Here is a 19,288-nt window from a genome sequence, read left to right on the forward strand (position 1 = left end):
AAAAGAAAATAGAAAATAAGTTTGGGGCGTACTCTGGGCTTCATGCCAGGGAGTGTGGTTACCCCGCATATCAGAAAAAAAAGGTTAAGGGAGCAGTTCTCTGAGGCTTCACCAGGGAGCCTGCTGCCCATTTTCAAAGGTCTAAAGGGCGGGGAGGGGGGGGGGACCGCTGTCTGAGGCACCACCAGGGAGGGGGTTACCTCCTTAACCCCTATTACAAAGCAGCAAGGGGACAGGGCCTCTGAGGCATCACCAGGGACCCTAGAGCACTCACTCATCGATGTACTGATGAGCTGAATAGTGGGCTGTGTCCTTAGGCACCACCGGGGAGCGTGGCACCCATGTAATCAAGTACAGCAGAAAAAAAGATGTTTTATTGTGTGTGGCTTCTGAAGAAACAAAAGGAGTTATGTATGTTTAGCACTCCAAAATGGCGTTTCCCGCCAATACCCGGGACGCTGCATGGTTGCTGGACTCTAACTCACAAAATGGCGGTTCCCGCCGATACCAGGGAAGCCGCATGGTGTTTTGCAAAAGTTGCATGTAGTTGCAAGCTTTTGCTGCTACAGTTTGCAAGAAAACAGCGCAAACTGCCGAAACTAAGCCCCCTTCCTGTTAGGAATCTGATTTCTCAGCGCCGTCCGCGCAACACACAAACAACCCTCAGGGAGCACAGCGCAACCTCCGTCTACCTGCTTCCACGGGCCGTCAGCTCCTCCGTCGCCGCAGGGTCGCTCCCCTCGGCGGTCCCGCCGCTCCCCCTCCCCCTCAGTGGAAGGTGCGGTCCCTCCATCCCGCGTGCAGACGTGCGTCCTCCAACGCTGGTTACATGCACACGCAGCTTACAGAGCACGCGCCCAGCATCCACTCGTCAGATTCCACTCCTGCTGTAAGGCTCCGCCCCCGTGTGCCGCGCGGCGTACTCAGAGTACTACCAGTACTCACCTGGGTTGAATCAGCCGCAGCAATCGGGAAAGGCTCCCTGCAGTCCTCCTGATCCGCCCCCATCCCTGATTGGTCTGCGCAGCCTTATCAGGCATCTCTGAGCCCTCACTCATCGCTTGACATAGTTTCGCTATGGAAGTTGTTTGGTGTTCTCTTGTTGATTCTACAGGTTCTGACACGGCTCGTACGACTACCCCCTTTGGCTCCCGACCTCGGCTCTCCTCGGACTACATATTCTCTGGCATCCCATGATCACGGCTTGGACTTCGACCGTCCTCATCTCTCCGCTCCCTGACCTCGGCAAGGCAACCACTATTCTACTCCTACACCCGGTACTACCTACATACATCTGGCCTGGCAACGCTTAACACCACACTCCGGACACGCTCCCTTTGATGCGGGTGCATGTATTCCTTCTTCCCTCTTCAGCACAGGGGACGGGTCTGGTCTGCGGGCAGCACCGGTGTAACACTTCCTTGCTCCTGATTTGGACTATCGTATTCACCAGGGGGAGGAGCTGGGTGTGCCCTTACGGAGCAAACAGGATGTGAAGCGCCAGATTGCAAGTGTACTCTAACAGCACTGACGTGTATACAGAGCTGCTTCCTTCTATTCGCTATGGCAGAAATTCGTAAAGTCTACGAGCTGAACAGAGGAGTAACACTCTTACTAGAAGAGGTAACTCTCTCTTACTAGTAGTTTGCCCGCTGTGTGACTATCCTGGTGGACAGCTCCTGGAGATGGGGAGTTTCCCGGTTTGCCGAGTACCTTACCTAAGGCTTAGGCCAGAGGAGAAATTACTGCCCAATCCCGACATGAGCACCGAGGAGCTGCAGACCATATACACCATGGTGGCCAAGCTGTCGCTACTGGCTCAAGGATCTGCCGGAGATGCCCCTCGGCACTACCTATCCATAGTATATGGACTGTTCTACCCTGACCTGCAAGTGGTGACCAACTATCCAGAAGCCGAGCTGAGTATGGAGCTACACTACGTGCGCCATTTGGGGCGGAAAGAAGGCTCCCTTCTGGGCCTACAGCCTGGGTAATTGCCTTCCTGAATGTGCCCAATGCCTCCTCGCCGCCAGAGCTGTCCCTTACCGTGTCCGGTGTGACATCTACGTCGAGTAGCCAACCGTCTGAGCCCCATGGAGAGGCGCTACCCACATACTGCGATGTGCGTTCTGCTGCTGCTCCGTAAAGCTGCTCCAAGAGGGAGGTGATCACCGTCGGTGAGTCGGAGGACAAGGCCGATGACATCTGTGAGGTAACTGCCAAGACTTCCTATGTACCCGAGTATGCTGCGGAGCTGCAGGTTCCAGTAGTCGTCGCTGGAGACCCCCGACAGATCCACTACGCTGATCCACGCTGGGACCAAGCGCAGAAGGCTGCGGATCTTTACCTACGCCACCAACAGGAGATGCGCGATTCCTGTGCTAGAGCTGCCGCCTACTTTATCGCTGCGGAGCGCCACTATGATGTGCTGGGGCTGCTGGATCAATTTTCTGGTGAAGTGCCAGCCAGCCCTACCCCAGATGTCCGTGATGTAACCACGATGACCACTCCACCACCGGGAGAAGAGAAGGCCGCCAAGTCGTCCGGCCAGACGGGCTTACCTGATACCGCTGCCGTTGCAGAGTACGGAAGAAAGAACGAGACTCTCTCAATGCCACCGCCTTGGCTGAAGCCCGATTCATTAAGGCTAAAGGCTGTGGTCAACTGAATCTAGCCGGGACTGTGCTATCGCTCTTCCTGGAGAGACTCCCAAGAGTTTCCACTCCAGAGAGTTTAGTGTGTCCACTTTGCCCCATCCTGCCCCAGTCACTGTCACACCTACACCTTCTGTCCCGCCATCCACCACCACCAGTCATAGAGTAAGACCCCTGACTCACAGGCCCTTATCCCCGGTGAGTCCTGTGGCCCCAAAGCAGTACTGTCAATCATGATGATATGCATGTTGTATCTGTTAAGTCTGTACCATGGGGGTACCGTGTGGAACAGGAGGAGAAGTCCTCATCAGAACCTGTACCGAAGGGCTCAGCTAGAAGTAGTATGTCAGGGTCAGTGGCTGACAGTGAATATAAATTGTGTTATCTAATAGTGCTTAAATCTACTTAGTTACAAGTGGAAAAAATATATGAGGGTACAGAAAAATGTGTATATACCCAAATCAATCGTGCTCAAATAAGTGCCTAATTTTAAATCAACTCAAATAGTGATTTTGTGCATATAATTGAATGAAATACAGACTTAATCCGATGCAGCTCAACCTTTGATGAAGATTGCTTTCTCAATCCCCAGGTTTCTTAGATGTCCAGAGAGATCAGGGAGCGCAAAGTCATGTAAATAGAAAAACATATACAAATGGTGCAATATGTCTTGAGCCTTGGTTTTGTTATGAATTTTCAATATCCCAATGAAATTTATACTCACAGTTTGCTCTGTGTTACAATGTATATAAAGGTTTCTTTACACTCCAATCTCTATGGGGTTTTCTCATGTGAGGAATCACTTATGGTAAAGGTCCTCACTGCATATACCAGATGGAGAAAGAAGGAACAAACATAGTGCAAAATTGCAAGACACTTTTTATCTGCAGAAAAAGTTAAAATCGCACTCACATGGTTTCAGAATTACATGCACAGATAGATCAAAAATGATCAAACAGTAGCCGCAGAGGTTTCAGAGCGGTCTCTCTACTCGATGCTCCCGGTACACTGTGGCGTCCACGTCTTTTGGCTCCCGCATTTCCTGGGTTCGATCCCCGGATGTAGACCCTGGAGGCTGCTCGAAGTGAACAGATGCTGCTGTATAGAGCTTCTCCTTCGGTCACTGCTGGGCACTGGATACGGATTACAGGATACACTCTACGCGTTTCTCCTCCTTGGAGGTTTCTTCAGGAGTGTTTGAACTAAGGATGTTTGAGTGATTAAGTACCTCACCTACATTAACTATTGGTGGAATTATAAACCAATCACAAAGGACTGATTAGCATAGTAGCGCATATTATAAACACCATAATGAGTGTCTTAATACAATTTAAACCTACAACCAAAACATGCCTGTAGTCTAAAAATTACATTGATTAGAACTAAATTACTAAAAAATATGTTTAATAAAAATGCACCAAATATATATATATATATATATAAGGGAAAAGGGGAAAACACGGGCGCAAATTGTTAACTAAACAATTAAAATATGAGCATTGATAGACTGGGGGTGGAGGCTTTTGATCACTTCTATAGCATCCCCTATCCCAATTTCAAGTTTTTAGCATATTTCCCTCCTGAATATATTCATACTCCTTGGATATTACCCCCGGCGCTTCAGTTGAAATCTCGGCTGAGTGACGTCATCGCTGCAGTCTCGCGGCACCAGAGGAGGAACCAGGGAGCTCAGGAAGGCAGCTGCAGACGGAGGAAGTTACCACGAAGGATTTTGGCATCCCACGAGGGGAGGAAGCAGACCACAACTCCAGGCAGCAGGAAGGAGAGAATTTTATATCCTATATGCCTAAAAACTTTTGCTACTTTGTAAGTAGCGATCTACTTTCGCGCAGTAACAAATACAAATACAAAAACGTACTTCACCATATTTTGTCTCTTTTCCACTCTTTATTTCAGAGAACTCAATCAAAGATTCTAAGATTATCCCCAGTCTATCAATGCTCATATTTTAATTGTTTAATTAACAATTTGCGCCTCTGTTTTCCCCTTTTCCCTCATATATATTGCTATTGTGTATAGTGTAACAATTAGGCAGCAATTTTGACTATATTTTATTGTTTGATGTTTTAATTTGCACACTTAGTATTTTTATAGTATATATATATATATATATATATATATATATATATATAAATATAAAATATATATATATATAAAAATATATAAAAAAGAGAAGTTGGTGGAGGTCTGTGAAGATTATTTTGGATTACACCTCGCTGGTTGCTGTCTCTTTACTGGTCTTTGGGCTGGTTCGTATGATTTGTGGATTCCTATGGGACTAGCAACTGCCTTTTGCTTTACATTAGAGTGCTGACTGCTTTATTTATGTTATATATATATATATATATATATATATATATATATATAAAAATATATAAAAAAGAGAAGTTGGTGGAGGTCTGTGAAAATTAGAAAACAGAAGTTAGAGACTGAACAGTGCCATAAATTAAATAAACACACTCCTACAGTATCTAAGTCAACATTTAGACCTGTGGGTGACAAGGTTTTTAATTCATAAATCCAAAAGGATTCTCTTTTGATTAAAGCTATATCTCTGTCATCCCCTCTCCAATGTGACATGACCTGTTCTATACCGATGTATCTAAGTGGGATTAGCATTCTGAACAGTCATAAAATGTTTCGATACACTGTGATTCATTTCCTTTTTATATTCCCAATATGCTCTAAAATTTGAATCCTAAGAGGTCGGATGGTTTTGCCTATGTATTGTAAGCCACATGGGCATATGAGGAGGTAAACTATATATTTCGATTTACAGTTAATATGTTTTTTGATAGTATAGTTTTTGCCTGTCGCATTTGATGTGAATGTATCATATGAAATGCCCTGTTGACAAGCTAAACAATTTTTGTAATCAAAAAAACCTTTTGGGAGATCTAACCATCCTTGTATTCTAACCTCATTACTTTTCTTTAAGGTACTAGGAGCTAGTTTGTTTTTTATTTGGGGGGCCTTACGATAGAGAACTTTTCTGGGAGGTGGTTAGCCAAAATTGGGTTGTTTTTCAATATATTCCAATGTTTGTTTAAGATATTTTTAGTACCCCCCGCTGCTTTGTTAAATTGTGTCAGAAAAGGTAGGTCAAAAGCTGATATTATTTTTCTTTATACTAGGGGCCAGGATGGAATCTCTCGTAGTTGAAATTTTTTATCTAGGGATTCTTTTACACTCATAGCATTATAGTTTCTTTCCATAAATTTCTGTGTCAAAACCCCTGATTGTTCTAGGAATATTTTATTTTCTGTACAGTTACGTTTGATTCTCCTATATTGACCCATACGAATATTTTTGACCCAATTTTTATGATGACAACTTGATGGAAGTATAAAATTATTAGCATCTACTTCTTTGAAATAATTCTTCGTTTTTATCTCATCTCCCTCAATATAAATTGTTATATATAAGAAGTTGACAGAGGAATTGCTGATGACAGAGGTGAATTTCAGATTGTATATGAGGAAAAGATCAAGGTTCTCTATGGGCCCTTTCCAAATAAAGAAAATATTGTATATATAACGGCGCCAGGAGATCAGGTTCACGTCAAGTCCTGCCCATGACCAAATATGGTCATTCTCCCATACACTCATGAAGCGATTGGCGCGTTTTTGATCAAATGTATGACATTTATTTTGAATAGGAATTTCTTCTGGTTTAATGGAGATTTTTTTCTCCAACTGTGCGGAACGGCGTTGGGGACCAGGTTCGCGCCAAGTTACGCCAATTCCATTAGCGGGAGCCAAAAGACGTGAACACCACAGTGTGCCGGGAGCATCGAGTAGAGAGACCGCTCTGAAACCTCTGCGGCTACTGTTTGATCATTTTTGATCTATCTGCGCATATAATTCAGAAACCATGTGAGTGCGATTTTAACTTTTTCTGCAGATAAAAAGTGTCTTGCAATTTTGCACTATGTTTGTTCCTTCTTTCTCCATCTGGTATATGCGGTGAGGACCTTTACCATAAGTGATTCCCACATGAGAAAAGCCTATAGAGATTGGAGTGTAAAGAAACCTTTATATACATCGTAACACAGAGCAATCTGTGAGTATAAATTTCATTGGGATATTGAAAATTCATTACAAAACCAAGGATCAATACATATTGCACCATTTGTATATGTTTTTCTATTTACATGACTTTGCGCTCCCTGATCTCTCTCTAAGGTCAGTGGCTGCCTTATCTTCAGTTAGGGAAGCAACCGTACAACCACCATTATGGGAAGTGGCTACCTGGCACAGCCACTGATAAAAGTTTAATGAAGTTCAGCCGAGCAGAGAGAGTGCTAGTACACAGGTTCCGTAAGATGGGATATGAGTACCCGTATCTGCCAGAGAACCTTATGTGGAGTGCTGAGGAGCACCGGATGGAGTGAGTAGAGGAGGCTACTGTAGCACACTTAGCCAATACTGCTAGAGACTCCAGGTACCGTGACTTTGATTGGGCAAAACACCTACTCAAGTTATGGGTAGTGAGCCGCAACATACATCTAGACAGAGTAGAGTACATCTCTGAGTCTGGAAAAAGGAGCTGTTACTCTGCTAAAGTACCTGATGGCCAGGGCGATATGGTAAATAAGCCTTATCCGGCCAACTACTACTGAGGTAGCTCTACTCCCTTGTCCAGTATATCCAGGTTCCAGATAGGGAGGGATCTAGTTAAGGTACTGTGCATTGCAATGTATATGCAGATGGTAATGCCTCTTGTATGTTATGTTAATTACAGGTTGTTGTACAGTATGGGATGTTACGCATACTGTAGTCCAAGCGTGGTCGTTGGAATTTTTCACCAGGGGGAGGATGTAGCCTAGCCTCCAGCCGTTACTTCTTTTCATGGGTCCTACCAGTGTAAGACCTGTTAGGTGCAGGCAGTGGATGGTATAATTCCTTCTTAAAGGCTATGTGTGCTTTTGCAACCTTGGATTCACTAGATGTATCCAAGGGCGGGCCTTAGCAACAGCCAGAGACTGTCAGCCTGAGGGGTGGGTACTGATTGGACCACACACTGAATGTGAGGGCCTATCAGTATCAAAATCTGGTTTGTTATGAGTCAGAGTTACAGTCACATCCCAGGCTATGAATACTGGCACTTTACTAAAGTGGAGGTCTCTCTCTTTTTCCTCCCACTGTGGAGTGAGCACCATCTACCCTCCATCTCAGTACGGGATGTGAGGAGGAGTCCAGAAGGCCTGGTCTGGGCCTCAAGCCTTAACCAGAGTGCCTCCAATAGGGGAAGCTGGGAGCAGAATGCACCTGTTTTGTACATCTTCTCTGATTGCAATAAATACCATGGAACCATCACCAGTGTGTTTCAGTGTCTTGCTGCTGAAAGAAAGGTGTCAGTATGGGCCATTCTGCTGCTATCCACAGGATCCATGCTGACTGGAGGCTCTGTACCAAAGAACTAAGGTAACCTGTAAACTTGTCCTGTTCTCCCCACAACACCGCGGAGCACTCAGCCCTTCTGTTGCCAAACAGGTAAAGCACATCACCTAAATAGAGTAGCAGAGAAACAGATGACCCCAATCTCACTTAGTGGGGGGGTACAAGGACTACATATATATGTGATTTTATTCAGATATATTTTTGTATATACATATATTTTTTTATTATCGTCATTTTCAGTGAAACTTGACTTACAGTTCCATAGTAAATTAGTTCTAGGTCTGTATTTACATATGTACAGTTAGATTATCATACAAACCATTCTTTTTAGAATGTTTTAAATTGTGACATGGTTGGTTTTTTCTTTTAAGTAATTTGTTTTGTCATTACATATTTAATAAAGGTTTGTTATTTTCTTAAGTAAGTTTCCTAATGTACGTGCACACAGTGGACTTTGTCCTGGTGCGCGTGCGTCTCGGCGTGTCATGCTGTTCTCCTGCTCTGTGCTCCATGCGTTCTGTGTTTGGTTGTTTATTTTTGGGGCAGTCATTGCGCAAGCGCGTTCTCCCCAGGGGTGCACCAATCCCTTTGTCCACACAGAGCATGGGGGCGGAACTTACACTGGGGAGCCGGGATGCGTGCGCATCACCATGACGTCTACTACGTTTGGTTTATGCGTAGGTGCGCACGCGCCGTGGTCGCTCCCCCGCTCATTGGGCACCTTCACTGATTCTATAGCAGGCTTGGCCACAGTTTGGTATCGTGCAAGCGCGAACCACTTATGCTTTTTAGCCTGGTATTGCTATGGATTAGGTGTTTGGGGCGGGGCTTGCGCGGGTGCACGAACGCATCATTAGGATACACCATATGTCAATCTGCACTTATCAGGGTGGAATCCAGCTATGGATTTTAATTGGTGAGTTACTTTATCTTTGTTCTATAAATATGTTAATGATGATGAGATGTGTGTACCTTGACAAAACGCTCTTTGAAGCGTGAAACGTTGGTTAGGGCAACTCCTTGCTACTTTTTTCTACAATGACCAATAAATTACTATTTTCTTATGGATAACGTACTTTCCTCTTTATTTTTTGGATACTTTTTGTTGTGCTCTGTCACTTCTTCCTGTTTCTTGTATTCTGCATCATCATGACGGAGGCACAGTAAGAACCTTTGGAATCTGGATATACATGGACGCTGGAGCATACCAGTGAGTTTTTGCTTGCTACATGTTTCCTGTTGTGAACGTAAAAACATTAGGTACAATCTAGGGTGAATCAATTGTTATGGTCTCTGGACAAATTGTGTATTATATTCTCACTTATGATCTGTGGACTACCATCCATTACTTTACGCCCAGTATCTGTCTTAATCAAAGTTATATTATCAAGGGATCGCCTCTATATTTGGTCTTTATCATTACGCATCTATAGTTACTAGTCAACAAAGTGTAAGCATTTTACACAGATACTTATTTAAGGAAAATCAGGGCGGCTTGATGGTGCTTCTATCGGTGTCACTGCACCGAACCCTGCAGTTACAGAGGCCCCGCACTAGCCCCCCAGACAATTACACTTACATCTCACCTTCTCCTGCGCGATCTCTTGCAGTCATTACCCCTTCTCATGGCGCGGCGATGTCAAATGGCATCATGTCGCCATGACAATGGGACGCCACATGATGTGACTTCACGTGGCGTTCCGTTGTCATGGCAACGCAACGCCATATGACATCGTGGCAACATGAGGAGTGTTACAAACTGCAAGAGATGGCGCAGGAGAAGTTAAGAGGCCCCAAACCAGTGCTCTGCACCGAGCCCTGCAATTTTCTCAGCCAGCTCTGATGCATCGTGTTTTTTCTACTTTCTGGTAAATGTTCCTGCAATGCATGCAAATCACAGCAAGATCAATAGGTCTTCATTTCAATATATATATATATATATATTTTTTTTAAATGTCCCTGATTGCTGCTGTCACATTTTGGCTGGTGAGGAGTAGGGATTATTAGGAAATGCACCTCTCATTGCCTTGCGCCCATAGCGGGAAAACGTGGATACTGCAGCCACCTTGAAATCACTGGAGCCGAGTCTGTGACGTCAGTTGAGTGACAGTGGCAGTGGCAGTGCCTGCAGAAGCCTAGGCGCGCATGAGATCTCTCCTTGCCGGGCGAGCTGCAACACGCAAGCCCTCTCTGCAAGGACAAGATCTGCCTTCCCTGCTTACCCATTACAACCATCTGCTCTTGGCACACGGCATCCATCCTCCAGGACAGCTGCACTGATTTTAGTAGGTAAGACACAACTTTCTTTACTGTTAATGCTCTGCAAACCCCTTGTTGCTGGGTCTGCCTTCTGTGCTCCATGCAGAATCAGGACCATATCTGGTCAAAATATTCAGTTGTCACCAAAGGTGGACTCAGCGCAGCTTCCCTCTATAAATAGCATACAGGGATGCAGAGTGGATCAGGAGCCTGTTGGAAGCTGTTAGGGTCTTTGCTGAAGGGAGGCTGATGGAATAAGACTTTCTTTCTGTTAATGAATTGTTGTCCATAACCCACTCTCTCATTGGATTTTTTTGTTTTGTCTCAGAGGAGCATGCTCATGTGCCCCTTAAATCATTCATTTCTCCTGCATAGTCGGTATCGCTCATTGAGAGCGAGGGGCTCTCTGGTTGTAACCACTGTCTGCCTATTTAGAGTCACATACTTTCGGAGAGATAATGTCAAGTAATCGCTAATTTTAAACCGATCAAGTCACACCCCGATTGTTCATATGCAGAACGCAAGCAATTGTTTATTGTGAATGAGTTTCAGACTGAAGTACAGTAAACTCATTCATTGTCCATATGTAACCACTGAACATCTTGATTGATTCTAGCCTTTGGCAGGCATGCTCAGATATTGCTCTAAGAATCAAACACGTCTTATTGGGACTGATCATGAGTATCAAACATTTGACTTATTGCCCAAAAAAAAAAAAAAGTTTAATTCAGAAATAATAGTTGGGGGGGGGGGGGGGGGGGTGGGAGAGAAGGGGGAAATCTGACTCCTTGGTCAATTATATTGTAAACTCTTGGGGGCAGGGACTATTTTCCCTAATGTCTACTGGTATATATGAAGCGCTTATTTCTATTATGTCACATTTATTACTGCTGTAAAGTGCTATTTATATGGATGGCGCTATACAAATACATATATATCAGTACAGAAACCTCCAGTGGGAGCGAGTCTCACTCTTAATAGCAAGGTAATTGTACACTTAACCCTGTAAAAGTAAATAAACGTGAGTTGTTGAGAAAATCATTGTTTGGGATTTAATCAAGAAATAACATACAAGTCGTTGAGTGACCTATTGCCAACAGTACCAGCCCTATAAGCTTCCATTCAGTCTCAGCTAGCACTAACATTATTCCATACCACTGTTATTTCAAGAGTACTGAAATAAATGTGGGTATTTTAACATTGTCAGATGTGTCATACAATCTTGACATTCTATAAACTTCCTGGAGTTGGGAATGTGTTTCATATCAAAATACAGTGCTGTTGTAGTTAATAAAAAGTTATATTTGTTGTACTCGACATGTTATTTACAGTGTATTGTAATTTTTGGAGTGTACAGTAAAATATTCCAAGTGTTTCAAAGCATTGATTGAAGTGGTGTTTATATAGTTGTCTGTACACCAAACATCTTTCTTGCTGAGCTCGTGTGTGATGACTCAATGCTTCCTTGGAATCTTTGAAGAGAATGAAAGATAATATGATTATAATGGACATTGTTCTCTATATCTATTTGAAATAAGTGCTGCCATTAGAAGGGCATACATCAATGTGTTTAAAAACACAGTCTCACTTTGGACAGTTAGGAACTAATGGCATTTGTTGGATTTTATTAAGTCATTCTTGGTGATTGATGCTTAAAAAACCCAAAGCAAACCTTTTAAATAACAACATCCAAAGATAAGTCAGTTTGGTCTATGCAAGATATTATTAAAGGTGCAATCCCTCTTAGGACCAAAGTGTACTGATAACGTGTGAGCTGTTTAATCAGAGGAGGAACAATTTGTTTTTATGCAAGCAAGGCAAAACAATCCTGTCATTTTTAACCGTATTTGTGAATCTTTTGTATGTTCTTTCTCTCCCCCCTTTCTTTGTGCCCATCTCACATTTTTCCTCTCTCTCTACCCCCATTCTCTCTCCCCCGCCCCATCCTCTTTCTCTCCATTCTTTCTCTCACTCCCCCTAATCTCTGTCACCCCCCTAGTATCTCTCACGACCCCTCCCCCCAAGTCTCTCCCACGCCCCTCCCCCCTAAGTCTCTCTCAGTCCCCATCCCCAAGTTTCCCAATGCTCCTAGTCTCTCACTCCCCTCCCCCTGCATGTCTCTCTCAGATACAATAGATTTGTTCCAAAAAAAGTTGGACATCATTTTAGATAGGAAAGGTATACAGGGATATACCAAATAAGTATACATGGGAAAAATGTTGATCCAGGGATTAATCCGATTGCCAATTCTTGGAGTCAGGAAGGAATTTATTTTTCCCCTTAATGGGGTTTTTTGTTTGCCTTCCTCTGGATCAATAAGTAAGTATAGATAAAGGATAAAGTATCTGTTGTCTAATTTTAGCATACAAGAAATCCAAGGTTTGGAAGCGGTGCACAGCTGCAAAAACGGGGCCAGCACCAATGCTGATGAGGTTAAAAATTGTTTATTGAGCAACATAGTAACGGGGAAAGAGACACACTCTGACGCGTTTCAGGCAAACGCCTTAGGACGTTTGTCTGAAACGCGTCAGAGTGTGTCTCTTTTCCCGTTACTATGTTGCTCAATAAATAATTTTTAACCTCATCAGCATTGGTGCTGGCCCCGTTTTTGCAGCTGTGCACCGCTTCCAAACCTTGGATTTCTTCTCTGCTACGATTAACCAGCGTGATGCACGCAAAGATAAGGAGCCGCTGTCTGAGTATTGTATCTCCCCCCTACAATAGGAGGAGTTGTTGACCAGTAACAGTGCTGATTATGGAGATATTGTGTCCGGTGGAGTACTGCATTTTATTGTGATTTATTCATATCAGTTACTGTCTCCACCCTTTGGACTATCAAAGCTATTTGTGTTTCCACTATTCACACAGCACTGGGTCCATTACTTCACACAGCATTATTTGGCTTCTTTTACACATTATCAGTGTGTGCAACTTTAATGTTTATCTTGATTATATGTCTCCATCATACTGAGCATTGCTCTTGGAACTTTGTGTCGAAACTATTCATCTAATTTTAGCATACGTTGAACTTGATGGCCGTACGTCTTTTTCAACCTCATCTGCTATGTAACTATGTAAGTTGGGGGGGAGCGAGAAAGACTCGGGGTGGGGGAGTGAGAAAGACTTGGAGGAAGGGAGAGAGACTTTGGGCTGAGTTAATGTGTAAATCGCCAGTTTATTCTTGCATCCCAAATGCATAACCTTACATTTATCTGTATTAAACCTCATCTGCCATCACCTGCCCACGTTTCCAGTCTCTCCAAGTCCTTCTGGAGAGAAGTTACATCCTGCTCTGATTCTACTACCTTACACAATTTAATATCATCAGCAAAGATGGAGACTTTGCTCTCGATGCCATCCTCAAGGTCATTAATAAACAAGTTAAAAAGCAGGGGTCCCAGTACCGATCCCTGAGGGACTCTACTCACGACTTTAGCCCAACCTGAAAAAGTTCCATTTATGACAACCCTCTGTTGTCTATCCTTCAACCAGTTTTCAATTCAGGTGCATACATTATTACTGAGTCCAATTTGCTGTATTTTGTACACCAACCTCTTGTGTGGAATCGTATCAAAAGCTTTTGCAAAATCTAAGTAGACCACATCAACCGCATTACCCTGGTCTAAATTCCTACTTACCTCCTCAAAGAAACACATAAGGTTAGTTTGGCATGATCTATCCTTCATAAATCCATGCTGACTATTACTAATGATTTTGTTTTCCATTAGGTATTCTTGAATATTATCCCGTATTGAACCTTCAAGTAGTTTCCCCACTATTGAAGTCAGTCTTACATGTCTGTAATTCCCTAGTTGTGATCTAGCTCCCTTTTCTACATATAGTCACCACATCTGCTTTACGCCAATCTTGTGGAACTGAGCCTGTGGAAATGGAGTCCTTGAATATTAAATATAATGTTTTGGCTATTACTGAACTTAACTCCTTGAGACCTCTTGGATGTATACCATCGGGGCCAGGTGCCTTATTTACTTTCATTTTTCAGGCCGCTTATGAACTGCTTCCTCAGTTAACCAATTGTTCATTAATATGGTTGTTGTGGCTTCCTCCTGCGGCACTACTATTGAAATTGATTCTTCCCTGGTAAACACAGAGCCAAAGAATTTGTTTAATACCTCTGCTTTTTCCTAATCTCCAATTCTCTGCCTACCCATCTCACACTGAAAGGGTCCTATATTTTCTTTTTTCGTTTTTTTGTTATTAAGGTACTTAAAGAACTTTTTAGGGTTGATCTTACTTTCTATTGCAATCCTTTTTTCATTATCCATTTTTGCTAATTTGATTGCCCTTTTGCAATTTTTGTTAGATTGCTTATAATTCTGATATGATGCCACCGTCCCTTCTGACTTAAACAATCTAAACGCCTTCCTCTTCTTGTCCATTTCCTCCCCTACCTGTTTATTTAGCCACATTCGTTTTGACTTATTTCTTTTATACTTATTTCTTTTATACTTATTTCTTTTATACTTATTTCTTTTATACTTATTACCCAAGGGTAAACACTGATAAATGTGATTTTCTAACAATGTTTTAAAGACTGCCATTTATCTTCTTCATTTTTCCCCGCAAAAACATAATTCCAGTGTATTACTTGTAGATTAGACCTCAGTTTATTAAAATCTGCCTTTCTAAAGTTTAAGGTCTTTGTTGAACCCAAGTAATCTGTTTTTTGATCATTTATTTCAAATGAGACCATGTTATGATCACTGTTACCCACATGTTTCAGGACTTGAATATTTGTTATTACTTCTTCATTGTTTGATATTATCAAATCCAGTACTGCCCCTCTCCTGGTTGGTTCCTCAATAATTTGGGTCATATAATTGTCTTTAAGCATCTCCAAAAACCTGTTTCCTTTGTTGTAATGCTAATCTCATTGCCCCAGTCTATGTCTGGTAATTAAAATCACCAGCACTCATTTTCATATATCTCCCCCAGCACCCCTCATCCTCATATCTCCCCCTGCATCCCTCATCATCAACCTTTGCGAGACTCACCCTCTATCTCACACCCAACCACACACATCCCACCACCCTGCACCTCACCCCCCCTGCACCTCACCTCACCCTCTATCTCACATCCAACCACACACATCCCACCCCCTGCACCTCACCTCACTCTCCCCCCTGCATCTCACATCACATCCCTGCACATCACATCACCCCCCTGCACCTCCCCCCTGCACCTCAATTCATTCTCCCATTGCACCTCACATCACCCCACTACACCTCCCCCTGCACCTCACCTCCCCCCTGCAACTCACTTCACTCACTCCCCTGCACCTCACCTCCCCCTGCACCTCACATCACTCCCCTACACCTCACCTCCCCTCCCCCTTGCACCTAACCTCCCCCCAACCCCTGCACCCCACCTCCCCCCCTGCACCTCACCTCTCCCCCACCCCCTGCTCCTCACCTCCACCCCCTTGCAACTCACCGCCCCCCCTGCACCTTACCTCCCCCCATGCACCTCACATCACTCCCCTTCTCCTCACCTCCCCCACCCCTTGCACCTCATCTCCCCCCCTGCACCTCACCTCCCCTCCATGCACCTCACATCACTCCCCTGCACCTTACCCCCCCCCCCCCCCTTGCACCTCACCTCCCCCCAACGGCACCTCCGGAGCAGGCAGGACTAGCACACTCGTGCAGTCCTGAGAGCAGGCTCGAGGAGGAGGGGGAGAGCGGGCTCGCAGCTCTCAAGCGGGAGAGGAGGGGGCTCGCGGCTCCCGGGTGGGAGAGGAGGGGGATCGCGGCTCCCGGGCGGGAGAGGAGGGGACTCGTGGCCAGGAGAGGAGTGGGTGCTCGTGGCTCACGGCCGGGAGAGGAGGGGGGGATAGCGGCTCGCGGGCAGGAGAGGAGGCTCGGGAGGGAGGAGGATGGAGAAAGCTGCCGCGGGCCGCACATAGAGTGCAGGTGGTCCGCATGCGGCCCGCGGGCCGCATGTTGTGCAGGCCTGCTGTATACCTTTCCTTTCTAAAAAGTTGGCCAAATTGTTTTTGGAAGATATCTATTGTGTCTGCCATCACAGTCCCATGGGTAATGAATTTCACATTTTAACTGCCCTTGGGACGAATTGTTCTTTTTGAAATCTCCTTGTATTGTTCCCAAATATATTTGTATATACAGGCATACCCCGCTTTAACATACGCAATGGGACTGGAGCATGTATGTAAAGTGAAAATGTACTTAAAGTGAAGCACTACCTTTTTTCCACTTTACAATGCATGTACTGTACTGCAACCATCATATATGTGCATAACTGATGTAAATAATGCATTTGTAACCAAAATAAATACAGTAGGCTTTATTCAAATAAAATGAATGGGAGCAAGCAAGGAGGTGAGAGGCGCGCACGCGGGTCAGTACTGTATAGCAGCTCTCTCCTCTGTCTCTCCTTCTCACAGTCTCTCTCTTCTTCTCTCTGTCAGTCATGCACTCTCTCTCACTCAGTCACACACACACTCAGACACACACACACACACACACACACACACACACACACACTCAGACACAGTCACTCAGACACGCACACAGTCACTCAGTCACACACTATCACTTAGTCACACACTGTCACTCAAATAGATAAAGGGAAAGGGCAGTGGGAACAGCGCTAATGCTTAAAATACAAAAATTAGTGTATATTAACAACTAATAATATATAAACTCCTAAAATATTAGGCAAAGGCTGCCAGGAACAATGGGTGACACAAACCAAAAAATGACAATAAATAAAGATAAACCGGAGCCAAAAAGAAAGAAAATCTGACCAAATATAGTCCAATTCAAAGGGTTGGGATGAGTTCCATGGAAGTGTCCTCTATGCAATCTCAGACAAACAAACATTTAAGACCACAACATAAAAGAGAAGAAAAGAGAAAAAAGATCATAGCGCAACAAAATACAAACAACCAATCACTGATATAGTATACAAATGTGGACTTTTATTACTGGCAAGGACTATTTGGCGTTCATCTCCTGTTCAATTGCTTCCCCATCCCCAGCAGCTTCGGCTGTTTCATTGCCTGGCACCTGCGAGCTTCCTTCCCCTGTCTCGGCTCTCAGCGGTGACGTCACGTGGTCTCGCGAGACCTGAGGTCCGCGTGACTGTCCCAGGGAGGCCTCGGCGGTTAGAGCTCTGGTGATCCTCCATTTATGAGCCTATACGTCTGCAGACGAGTGAGGCAGCTGGCGGTGTGATACTACAGGAGAGGAGCTTCCATGCGGTGCAGCAGCACACGGACGGTGTGGTGAATCCTCCTTTCCTACCCAGGCCACGGAGGGCTGTGTGATTGATATACAGGCTTTATTATTCAGCAGTGCTGTAAGTAGGGTTTCAGTTTTAGCCCCACTGGACGCCATCACTTTAATAGTGTGTTCCCTGCCCAACAAGCAATTGTTTGTTGTTTTTATATGTGTATTTTTAATTCTATATTAAATTACTGTCTATATTTGTATACTATATCAGTGATTGGTTGTTTGTATTTTGTTGCGCTATGATCTTTTTTCTCTTTTCTTCTCTTTTATGTTGTGGTCTTAAATGTTTGTTTGTCTGAGATTGCATAGAGGAAACTTCCATGGAACTCCCAACCCTTTGAATTGGACTATATTTGGTCAGATTTTCTTTATTTTTGGCGCCGGTTTATCTTTATTTATACACTGTCACTCAGTCACACAGTGTCACTCAGTCACACAGTGTCACTCAGTCACACACACACACACACACACACACACACACACACACACACACACACACACACACACACACACACACACACACACACACACACACACACAGTCACTCAGACACACACACAGTCACACACACACACTGTCACTCAGTCACACACACACTGTCACTCAGTCACACACTGTCACTCAGTCACACTGTGTCACACACACACAGTCATAGTCACTCAGACACACACACAGTCACTCAGACACACACACAGTCACTCAGACACACACACACACAGTCACTCAGACACACACACAGTCACTCAGACACACACACACACACACACACACACACACACACTGTCACACACTGTCACTCGGACACACACACACACACACACACTCAGTCACACACACACACACACAGACACACTCAGTCACACACACACAGTCACACACACACACACTCAGTCACGCACGCACACGCACACACACACACACACACACTCACGCAGTCACACACACACACACACTCACTCAGTCTCACACACACACACACACACACACACACACACACACACACACACACACACTAACACACACACACACAGTCACACACACACACTCAGTCACACACACACACACTCAGTCACACACACAAGCAAAGATTGCAGCAGAAGATCTCCCCCCCCCCTCACCGTTGCTCCGTAGCTCCGTAGTTCACATGCAAAGGCAAGAGCGAGCTCTGAGGACGAAGGAGGGGGGAGGAGGAGGAGAGCGGAGGGAGCAGAGCCAGGGGCTGCAGTGAGTGTGGGCGGAATTACTTGTTTAGCTGCTGATTTATGGAGCGGGAGTGCAGGGGGAACAGAGAAAGATGGGAGGGCAGAGGGAACGGGGAGATCGGGCGCACCATAATAGGGACAAGCATGAAGGAGGTTTTGGGATTGTTGAGGTACGTACGCCTCCGCATGCGCATGCCGCCGCCGCATGCGCATGCCGCCCCCTGATGTCCGTACTCACGAAGCATGCGTACGTACACAGGGGTATGGTGCAACTAAAAATAAATGTACGTACTTGCGAGTGTACATAAAGCGGGTGTACGTAAAACGGGGTATGCCTGTAGTTATCATATCCCCTCTTAGACGCCTCTTTACTAATGCAAACAAATCTAATTTAGCTAGCCTCTCCTCATAAATCAGATTATCCATCCCCTTTATTATTTTGGTGGCTCTTCTCTGCCCTTTATCAAGTTCTATAA

At 44.6% G+C, this 19,288-nt stretch overlaps 1 long non-coding RNA gene across 2 annotated transcripts in view; it reads left to right on the forward strand.

Moving 5' to 3' along the window:
* The first annotated feature begins 10,200 nt into the window (after nucleotides 1–10,200).
* LOC142496435 (uncharacterized) overlaps nucleotides 10,201–19,288 on the forward strand; it is a 61,291-nt gene continuing 52,203 nt past the window's right edge. For both annotated transcript variants that reach the window (XR_012801986.1, XR_012801985.1), the window contains exon 1: nucleotides 10,201–10,366. This is a non-coding gene — a long non-coding RNA (uncharacterized LOC142496435). The remainder of the gene's footprint in view (nucleotides 10,367–19,288) is intronic.

This window comes from Ascaphus truei, chromosome 1, assembly GCF_040206685.1.
Source record: "Ascaphus truei isolate aAscTru1 chromosome 1, aAscTru1.hap1, whole genome shotgun sequence".
NCBI lineage: Eukaryota > Metazoa > Chordata > Amphibia > Anura > Ascaphidae > Ascaphus > Ascaphus truei.